This window comes from Anolis sagrei, chromosome 6, assembly GCF_037176765.1.
Source record: "Anolis sagrei isolate rAnoSag1 chromosome 6, rAnoSag1.mat, whole genome shotgun sequence".
In the NCBI taxonomy this organism is placed as follows: domain Eukaryota; kingdom Metazoa; phylum Chordata; class Lepidosauria; order Squamata; family Dactyloidae; genus Anolis; species Anolis sagrei.
This window is the reverse complement of record NC_090026.1, coordinates 107,369,561-107,381,522: the sequence shown is the minus strand read 5'-3', so window position 1 is coordinate 107,381,522 and position 11,962 is coordinate 107,369,561.

Sequence of the window (11,962 nt, the reverse complement as noted above, 5' to 3'; positions counted from 1 at the left end):
GTGCATTTACAATTAATGCAGTTTGACACTATGGCTCAATGCTATGAAATCGCAAGAGCTGCAGTTTTAGAAAGTCTTTAGCTTTCTTTGACAAAGAGTGCTGGGACCTCACCAACCAGAACAGTACAAAAATAATTTAAACGTTAAAAACATTTAACACAGGTAAAAATTCATTACAATTAACATCAGTAACACAATAAAAACCATAAATCCTTTGCATTTCATTATCAGTCATTATCCAGTCACGTTGTCCAACCGTTCCGAGATCAGAGTTTAATAGCTACACTGCGTTTGGAAAGGCCTGCTCATATAGCCAGGTTTTAACTGTTTTGCGAAATGTTAAGAGGGTGGGGGCTGTTCTAATGTCCCTGGGGAGGGCATTCCACAACCAAGGGGCCACCACTGAGAAGGCCCTATCCCTCGTCCCCACCAATCGAGCCTGTGAAGATGGCAGGGCCGAGAGCAGGGTCTCCCCAAAAGATCTTAAATTCCTAGAGGGTTCGTAAGGAGAGATACATTCGGACAGGTAAGCAGGGCAAGAATCATTTAGGGTTTTATAGGCTAAAGCCAGCACTTTGAATTGTGCTCGGTAGCAAATTGGCAGCCAGTGGAGCTGGCGCAACAATTTAAATCTATCTGCAAATTCCAAGAAGACTAGAGCCATTGAATCAATTGTTGGATGGTAGATAAACATGTACATAAAGTAAATTGAGGCTCTATAGACTTTGCAGAATTATAGCAGTTAGAAATGACATTGACTTTCATGACTCAATGCTATGGATTTGGGGGATCTATAGCTTTGTGAGATATTTGTTAGAGAACTCTGATGTCACAACAAACTACAAATCCCAGGTTTCCATAGGATGGAACTATGGCAGTTAAAGTGCTGTTAACCTTCTATCTTTCTTCAGTGTTGATGGTCAATGAGTTTACTGCAGTTGGGACTAGCAGTTATTTTAATGACAGTGCAATATGTTTCGCTCAACTCCATGGAGAACCTAAGGACATGGAGGACTGGGCAAAGACCATATGCTGCTCATATTTGTCTCTCAAAAGAGAGAAAATTGTACCTGCGGGAACACATTGGGTTTCTGATCTCCAAATAAAACTGCAGTGGGGATGGAATACAGTTTCATGTTACATTTTTATTAAGTACTTCACAATGTAGAGGCTATGAAAGGATCATAGTTCTTCTATGTGTTCTCAGTGCCTCTAAAATTGGTTTACTAGTGATTTTACATTAACTTGTGCTTGCTTTGCACTCTTCAGTATATTGGTTTTACAGTCATATAAGATTATTGGAATTTTCTTGGCAGTTATGTCTCGGTTGCACTTTATAGTTAAAATTCCCCTCAACTTAACAAAAAAAAAAACAAACAAAAAACCTCCAGGCCCAATAGGTTCAAAAACAGTTTTTCAGAGAGTTTCTTATAAAACGCAATCACTTTCTTGGCCACAGTGGTCCACACTTTGGTTACATCTCGTTTAGATTACTGCAACGCTCTCTACGTGGGGTTGCCTCTGAAGACTGCCCGGAAGCTCCAACTAGTCCAACGAGCGGCAGCCAGATTACTAACAGGAGCGGGCTACAGGGAGCATACTACTCCTCTGTTGCGCCAGCTCCACTGGCTGCCAATTAGCTTCCGAGCACAATTCAAAGTGCTGGTGTTAACCTATAAATCCCTAAACGACTCTGGCCCAGTTTACCTGTCTGAACGGATTCTCCCCTATGAACCATCAAGATTGTTAAGATCGTCCGGAGGGGCCCTGCTCTCGGTCCCACCAGCCTCGCAAGCGCGTCTGGTGGGGACGAGGGACAGGGCCTTCTCAGTGGTGGCCCCTCGGCTCTGGAACTCCCTCCCACTGGAGATTAGAACTGCCCCTTCTCTCGTGACTTTTAAAAAACAGGTCAAAACCTGGCTCTGGAAACTGGCATTTGACGAGTGAGTCAATAACTCGTGGCTATGTGGATGGATGGTGATGAACAACTATTTTATTGTGATGACTTGGCCATTGTAATTATATGATTGTATTTTAGGTATTTTAATGTGTTAGTGTATTATGGAATGTGATGTTTTTAAATGATTGCTTGTGATATTATTGTTGGAAACCGGCCTGAGTCCCTCCACGGAAGTGAGAAGACCGGTATAGAAAAGTTCTAAATAAATAAATAAATAAATAAATAAATAAAATTCTTTGAAACTACAGTTAATGAAATATAAGCTAATAGGCAAGCTGTTTGGAAGGAAACTGACCTCTCCCTGTTTCAGGGTACCTAATATTTGGCATTTGCATAATCATAAGGAGACTACCCAAACCTGAATTTAGTATCATCACACCCATATTTAGCTGAAAATATATCATTATTTAAACTGGAGGCCAACCTGTCTCAGTCCCCTTCCCTCTACAGAAGACTGTAGAGTCAGCTTTTGAGTCCTTTCCAAATTCACTATTACTGTTGAATTGGTATTTCTAGACAGAGATTGAATATAGAGACCTGGCAGAGAAGGACAGTATGCTATAGTGAGTAGTTTTAACCAGGTTCAAACTTCTGCTGAATACCCTCCAACATTTAATAGATGAAAAATCAGGATATGGTTGACCAAGTAAGACTGGAGTGTGGTAAAAACAAATTAGTAAAAAGTGGGCTAGATAGTACTACTGTTGGGTGGATTGGTAATTGGTTAAGCGACTGAACCTAAAAAGTACTCACTAATGGTTCCTCTTCATCCTGGAAAGAAGTGACCAGTGCAGTGCTGCAGGGTTCAGTCCTGTGCTCAGTACCATTCAACATCTTTATTAATGACTTGGATGAAGATTTAGAGGGCATATTTGCCAAGTTTGCAGATGACACCAAATTGGGAGGGATAGCTAAAACTCCAGAGGACAAAATCAGAATTCAAAATTATATTGACAGATTAATTTTGGCAGGGCCAAAATGGAGAAAATGAATTTCAACAAGGAGAAATGTAGGATACTTCACTTAGGCAGAAAATACAAAATACACAGATACAGGACGGATGACACCTGTTTTGACAACAGTACATGTGAAAAATATCTTGGAATCTTAGTAGACAACAAGCTGAGCATGAGCAAATAATGTGATGTTATTGCTTTAAAAAAAAACAATGGGGTTTTGGCCTGCATCAGAAATGGCATAGTGTCTAGATCAAGGAAAGTCTTGTGCCCCTCTATTCTGCATTTGTCAGACCTCATATGGAATGCTGTGTCCAATTCTGGGTCGCACAATTCAAGAAGGGTATTGACAAGCTGGAAGGTGTCCAGAGGAGGGCAAATAAAATGATCAAAGGTCTGACAACCATGAATCCCTCTGAGGGGTTGCTTAAAGAACTGGAGATGTTTAGCCTGCAGAAGAGAAAGTTGAGATATATGTGAAAGGCTGTCACAGGGAAGAGGGAGCAGGCTTGTTTTCTGCTTCCCTGAAGATTAAGATTCAGAGCAATGGGTTCAAATTACAGGAAAGTAGATTCCATCTGAACATTAAGAAGAACTTCCTGACCATGAGAGCTGTTCAACAGTGGAACTTTCTGCCTTGGTGTGTGGTGGAAGCTCCTTCCTTGGAGGCTTTCAAACAGAGGCTGGATGAATATTTGTTGGGGGTGCTTTGATTGTGTTTTTTCTGCATGGCAGGGGGTTGGACTAGATGGCCCATGTGGTCTCATCCAACTCTATGATTCTATGATTCTAAGACAGCAAACATTACAAATGAACCAGACCAGGCAGGCTATGAGAGATTGCAGCACTTTGCTTTCTCTGAGCCTACTGAGAAGGGGAAGATAGTGCCCATTCCTCTCTCTGCAGCAGAGTTATTTAAGTTACATTCCTTTTGAAATTTGCAGCAATTGCAGTAAGCTGAAGACAAGGGTTGGAAACAAAGGCAAAGAGGGGAAAATTGAGACATTTTAGAAGCAGTTGAAAAAGTGGGATGGCAGAGAATTAATAGTTGTGTTTATCAAATCAGCTCGTTTTGTGGAGAAAAAAGGCAGGGATATCAGAAGTAACAAATCAGCTAATTCACCTCTTTTGCTTTTGCCATTCATATTCTTTGCTTGGAATACTTACTTAAAAAATAATTCTATTTTTACAAAGCTTCTATTTGTACAAAGTTAGTTCCGTACCCTCTAACTTCCCCTTGATGGACATGCTGAATTAATGTCAGCCAAAGCCATACGTGTCGATGGAATTTATGGAGGAATTAGGTCTTCCCTACCCCAAATGGGCGTGAGACAACAACTGCCAGGAATGTCATTACACTGGAGTTAGAAAAAAAGCTGGGGTCTTTTTTGTTTCCCTTCTACTGATTAATTTAAGATGCATTAACACTGATATTTGAATAAATGAACAGACAGCTGCAGCGATCTGTTATACTGCGCTCAGTGAGATGCGTGATATTTGCCAATGTAAAATAAAATTAAAAACTTTCCTGCCAAAGTGAATGCCCTAATGTAATTATTTTTAAATAAGGCTACAGCTGAAAATTGGAACAAGGGTGGAATGCAATGTTTCTGTTCAGGTTTTTCATCATATCCTCTTTCAGGTTATTCCAACACATCCCATCTTTCCTCTTGTTTTCTACAACTGCTCTTACATGTACAAATGGTCATGTTGTATTCTGTGGCCACTGAGAATTGTTGCTCTTGTGTGCCCAAGTTGTTACTGACTTATTTAAGTTGTAAATTTTAATGTGCATTTCATTAGTGGATTTTTAACTTTTATTTTAACTCTGTGTATCTTGTTGTATGTCTTTTAATAGTGTTTTATATCTTGTTTTAATGATGTATCCCATCCCAAACTGCAGGGAGAGGCGGGTAGTACATTTGTTGTTTTTGTTGCTGTTGTTGCTGTTGTTGCTGTTCTTCTTCTTCTTCTTAGACTCCTTCACAGTCGTGATTGGTGAGGACAAGAGAGAGAGCCTTCTCCATGGTGGCCCCTCAGCTGTGGAACTCTCTCCCAAATGATATTAGATCAGCCCCCTCCCTCCTGACCTTTGGGAAAAAAACTCAAATCCTGGCTTTAGGATCAAGCGTTTGTGCAATAAACGAATCAACTGGGAAAATAATGTTTTAGTGGACCGCAATGGACTGATTTGGATTATGTTTTGAAATGGTGAACTGTTTTTAATTGAATGCTTATAATTGTTTTAATTGTGTTAATTGTAATGGTGTGTTTTAATGTATTGCTTTTTGGCATCTAATGACTGCCTGCTTTAAGCCGTCCTGAGTTCCTGTTTAGAGGTGAGAAAGACGGGATAGAAATGCCCAAAATAAATAAATATTATTATTATTATTTGAACTTATCATGGTTTCTTAAAACTTTATTTGTTCACAGAGGTTTGCCTTTGTATCCTTCTGAGACTTGCCAAAGGTCACTCAGTAGTTTTCCATGTTCAAGTGAGGATTTGAACACAGGTCTGCTGAGTCATAGCCCAACCTTCATACTATGCTGACATACTCAGTTAGAATTCCATTATTTTCTGGAATTGCTGTTTAAACCTTTTAATAAAATGTATCCATTCTTTCTAACCTTCTGCTTGACTTTAATCTTTATACATAGAGTATCCATTATTCCATATAAAATGCATACGTTTTCTTATAAAATGTAGCAAGACATATCCCAGAAAACCATCACCTTTTTTGTAAGCCCACTGAGGCATTACCTGGACAAGAGAGGTTGGTTACATTTCTCTGGCTGTCCCCAGGCAGGGTAAGCATCATAATCCATTATGTGTGTATATGTAGAGACAGGCAGCTTCCCGTGTCAGGCCTGATAAGCAAGCAAATATTTGTTTAGTTAAATGGTCTACTTGGGCTGAGAGATTGCTGACCATGGAAACAGAGCTCAGAGTATATACATGTGTTTAACCTTTTTATTTGGAGCCCAGCCATTGATTGCCAAGATCATAACCTTTTGCTTCTGCAGCCTCAACCCTTTGCTACATTTGGAACTGAACAGTTGATTCAATCATAGAGTCATTATCATTTCTTTGACATTATTTCCACAAAGGACATCCCCTCCCAGGAGCTGTCCCACCAACTGATTGGCTTCCCAGCCGGCGAATCAAAGACCGCTGTTTCTCTGCAAAAGGAAATCCCTCCTGGAGGCATTGTCATCAGCAGTGTCCTCAACCATTTAGGATGTGAATCCAAACATGCCTTTCTCTCATCCAGCCAGGGAGGGGAGCAGGTGTTTTGAATAGCTGTCATTCTGCCTTTCTCTCTACGCTTATGATTTAAAGCATCTTTGCTTGTACTTGAATTCCTTCTGACTAGATTGAATGAAGTTATGTGCTTGTCTTCACCCTGGTGAGTTTTCCATCTCTCCATCCTGGCCCATTCGGTGTTGGCCTGAGCTTTCCGGGCATGGACCACATTATCTGCAGTCTAATGCAACTAGGCATCCTATGAAGTTACAGGATAGTATGTTTAAAAAAATAGGTGAGCTGGTGATCGACAGGAAGCTTGAGAATTAATCCAGTTCAACACCACTTTGACTGCCATGACTCAATGCTATGGAATCTCTAACTTGTAGTTTCACAAGGTCATTAGCCTTGTCTGCCAAAGAATGCTGGTGCCTCACAAAACTACAATGCCCTGGCATTCTACCATATAGATGCACCTTTAGAGAGCTACTGCCAGTCAAAGAAAATAGTACTGGACCAGACAGACAAATGCTCTGAAAAGAGATAAGGCAGCTCCCTTTGTTCTCTCATTAAATGAAGTGACTGAGCCAAATCCCCACCAACACTATAAATTAAAGGATTAATAATAATGTTACAGAAACCCCATATGGGGAGCAAAAATAGAATTAAAATCCACAACCCATTGATAGACACAAAAGACATGAATAGTGGAAAATGAGAGATACCTGCTTGCAAACATTAAATATCAAGATGATATTTCAGCAGAGGTTGCATATATGCTTTCCACCATGAGAAAAAACCCACCCCATTCTTCACTGTGCTACTTGTTGTGCTTATTGACTTTGTAGAAAGAGACCTTTTTTCAGGAGGTGATATGAATATTGTAATAAGCAATGTTATGGATAACTCTGGCACAAATGCAGAAAGCATGAGCTCATTAGTTAGATGGTTTTAAAAGGGGATTAAATGTTTTTTCAATTAAAAAGATATTTGGAGGATCCAATATTCAGATGAAAAGGATTATACCTTCCTCTCAATAGCAGACATGTTTTTTTTTTTTGTATTTTGAATTTGACGTAGGCATGGTAAATAATAAAGATCATTGCGTGGAGTGTGGTTGCCCTGTATATGGTGATAATCATAATTCTGTATACTCTGAGTTCTCCCTTCAGCCTTTATACAGACCATGGAAGTGAAATCCATTAGAAAATGAGAAGTTTGTTCAGAAAATGTCACCTGGTATGAAGTCACTTTTTAATTTTACTGGTAAAGTTGTTCTAAAATTAGGAAGTTAGCAAACCAGTGGAATTGTGGTAAGAAGTGATATGGTGATTCTTGCAAAGATGCTAAAATGTACATTAAGGAAGAACTTCAAATAACTACAAAATAGGGTTTGCAGATTAGAACAAAGATAGAGCTCTGGTAATTGTAATTATTACAGAATAAGGTTGAGATACCATACATTTCCCTCTAATGAGATGAAAGTATCTGTCCACTCTTACCTTCTGGACCCTACTTTTGACTGTTGCTCCTCCCTTCCAACAGGGCTGATGGCACATAGAGAAGCACGCAAACCTATCCATGTTGATGTTCCTCTGCATCCTCCATCTCCACCAGTGAGGTAGACTCCCATCCCACATTTATTCTGGCAACCCTAGGTACAAAGAATTTCAAAAGGATTTTTCCATAAGGAATGAATAAACAAAATAGCATTTTTTTAGAATGAGAAGAACTCTGCTGGCTCAGACCAAATACTTGTCTGCTGCATGGTGATCTACTAGATATATACAGGTTAAGCATTCCTTATCCAGAATTGTCAAATATTCCAAAATGGTCTACATGTCTGACTGATATAGTGACACCATTTCTTTATGATAGTTCAAAGCACACAGCTTTTCTTTCATGCAAAAACATATTTAAAATATTGTATATCAAATTACTTTTTGGCTATGTGTTTAAAAGTACATGAAACATAAATTAATGTTGTATTTAGACTTTGGTTTCATCTCCAAGATATCTCATTATATATATGTATTCCAAAATATGGTACACTTCTGGGGGGGGGGGGGGGATCCAAAATATGGTACACTTCTGGTCACAAGCATTTTGGATAAGGAATACCCAATCTATATGGGATTGAGGCCAGACTGAGATATTTTGCTGCCTGAGGTGAGGAATGAGATGGTGTCACTCTTCCTTTCCATATATAGGCAGTGACTGGCTAAAAAGTTGAATTTATATTGAATCTTCCAGCACATCTGAAGGTTGTAGGTCACTTTAGGAGTTGAGGCTGTCTTATGCAGGACTTCTTCATTTTCTAAGGCTGGCTCTACACTGCTATATAATTGAAATTATCTGATTTGAACTGGATTATATGTCATATAATCCAGTTCAAAGCAGATAATCTGGATTATATGGCAATGTAGACAGGGCCTATGAAAGGAATGCTCAAGGTGGTCAAAAGCAGTCATAGGGCAATGGTAGGACTCCCTCTATATTGAATGGACTGTGTGAGTTGGCTTGTACTTAACTTTAGTAAGACTAAAGTGGTGGGTTTTTTTTTGGTTGATAGAACAAAGATCTCACAGAAATTATTGCTTAGAGGAAACTATGAAATACTTCCTTTTTGGCTGAACATTAGGCTGGAATCCTATAATTAATGATTAAAGCTGTGATTCTATGTACACTTACCTAGAAGAAACCTTAATTGTGAAAATAAGTTTAACTTACGACTAGACTCATATGCTTTTGTTCTTATTTGGAAGTCCATTGCTCTTAGATGGAGTTACATCTGAATAGACGTATATTGGATTGTGCTGTATGTTACCTTGGTTAAATTCATAACACATCAAAAATGGATATTACCAAAAAAATTCTAGTAGTGGTGAATGGATTTAATTACATTAAAGAGTTATAGAATCATGTACAGTAAGACCCCTGTAACTGTCGAATTCCTATCTGTGGTTTCATTTACCCTTGTCTAGGGGAAACCGTCTCTTTAGGCATTTTGTGGGTCATCCTGGTGATTCTATGGTAGGCTTCCCCTGGAAGTTACTATAGAATTGTGTTGGAGGATCTTCCAAATTCTTGGAGAGGATACTTCTTTGGGGATCTCTAGGTCTTTGAAGGCAACAATTGTATGGTGGGACCAGAAGTGAGGTAATGGTGTTCGGTTTTAGCTGTGGTTTCACAAAACTCTAGTCTGGCAAGGAATACTGTCCTCAGGGATGTAGGAGTCTTACTGTAAATTACTGGATTCAAATAGTTCCATATGCATTGATGTTTCCTCCTCCTCTGTAATTAAGTAATGTGTAGTATATATTATTTGCTTGCTTTTAGAAACATATATATATATATATATATATATATATATGGAAATGTAACACTTAAGTTGGCAGTAATTTTAGATCCATTAACAAGCATTTTCTATGATAGAATATGGCTACTTTTCACAAATGTTGAACATTGTGTTCTTAATAGTGCTGACACGGAAAAAAGAAAGAAGCAAGGCATTCCATTTTGTTTGTGCTTTCAGACTAATCTAAACAATAATTTTCACATTTGGCACCTTTATTATGGATTGCTGCAAATGGTTTCGTTAATATTTTGTAGTTTGAGCAGGAATTTGCATTCACATTTGTGTGTGTCTGCTTAGATACACACACACACACATTTTAAAAGATAAATCATAGTTCTTTTCTTCTCTATTGAATGCATTTAGCAGCAGAGATAATTATCCAAGTCAGGGTGGTAAATAATTAAACCAAAGGGCAAAAGAATGAAGTGCTTGGTCATTAAAGGGCTTGTCTTAAATTGTCTCAAGTCATATATTTCCTTGTTACTTACAACTGAAAATGGAAAGGAAAAGTGCATGACCTTAGCATTATCTTATGTTTAATGAAAACCATGGGGATGATAGAAGCTGTCAAGATATAGCTTAAATATTGAGAGAAGATATAGCAATGAGCTAAGGGCCTACAACATAATAACATGGCCTCCTGTGCAGAGGCAAAAGTAGGACAAAAGGTTTACATAAAATTTCAGAGCTAAGAATGTTACTTTTAAGTAGTTTTTTTCTTAATTGTACGTGAGTGTAAATTCCCATGCGTTCACAGTTGTATCTTTGGCTGATCTTGAGAAAAGGATGTGGACACTATGTACATTTTAGGTCTCCTATAGCAAGGCTTTTCTCATTTTTTTCAGGGTTCTTCTCACAGTCCCAGGAGAAATTACAACCCAACCACTTTGTGCTAGTACATATTTTTTTAAAAATCCTTGAGATGCATGTATAAAAGATGAAGAAGTGGTGGCCTGAGGTGATCAGTGGAGCAGTATCAAAAGTACCTTGATCTGTAAGTAGAATAAATAAATAAATAAATAAATAAACAACCCACACAGATAAATTGCAGCAGAAATCAAAAAACACAAACCGAGATACTTTCTTCATATCTCTGGAGAGAATATAGCTGCTTCCCAATGATTCAGGTGAATTCAGAGTCTAATAAAGGAGGAAAAAGCACAGCAAATTAAGGAGCTACTCTTGAGAAATAAGAAAAGCATAACACAAGGAATTATGAAAAATTGGAATTAGCATATTAAATTGTGAGGCTGTTGAATGAAACCCAAGTGATGTGAAATGTTAGCAAATGATATGCATAAAACAACTTGGAATTTTTTTATGTGACAGTAATAAAAAATAAAACTATCAGGGGAAAAAAATCCTTTAATAGGATTTTGTTAAGCAGCGGGACTGTTCTACAGTGCAGTTACACAGAAGTGCTAAGTTATACAGTGTGTCTTGCTCACTTTTTCTTACTATAATTTAAAATAAGAAATCACAATAATTCTGCTTAAACAGATTATGATATCGGCAAAGGAACACCTAGCAGAAGTACAGTCTGCTCTGGGGCACACATTGGACTTAAATAAGAGTGTAATCTGTAACCATCTGACACAGAATGGTCAAAGAGGCAGCATAGAACTAACATTCCAGGATCCTGAGGTGAGATGCAGATTCTGGTCCTTACTGCGTACTCTCAATGAAGATCTACTACTTGAACTAAAACAGCCACATTATGAAAATGGGCCTTGGCATCCTGAACATCCAGCAACTTCTTTACAGAAGTTGGAAAAGCCCATCCAGAAATGGAAACTGGAGTAACAGGAGATGGAGGAATCATTGTCATAGCACCCTGCTCTTCATTATATCCAAACAGCATCCAGCTACAACAAGAACATAAGATTATATGCTCGGGTCATCATAGGCACATAGTAAATGAAGCATATCTGGGCAGTCCTAAACAAGGATGTGCTCCTAGCTTTCCCCCACCCAGAAACTTGGGAGGTTGCAACAGTGGGCTCTACGTCAGAGAGCATAGGGGAAACTGGGAAACTAACAAAATGACTAACCCTGAGCATTTTGAATCATCCACTAGAAACTTCAGTTGACTCATAAAAAGCCAATAGGACTGGAAATAGTCTCCTGGAATCTGGATGGCTGGGAAAATAAAGTGGCAGATATTTATTGGACAGATCAATTAATGTTAAAATCTGACTATTATCTGTAGTATCATACAGAGTCACTTGATAGCATTCAGTGGATTTAACCTTCAGGAAAAGAGATTCCACCTGGATATTAGGGGAAACTTCCTAATGGTAAAAGCTATTTGGCAATGGAATATGCTGCCTTGAAGTGTGGTGGAGTCTCCCTTTCTGAGGTTTTAAAGTACCGTCTGGATGGCCATCTGTCAGATGTGTATTGATTGGGTGTTTCTGCATAGCAGGGGACTGGAATGAATGGCT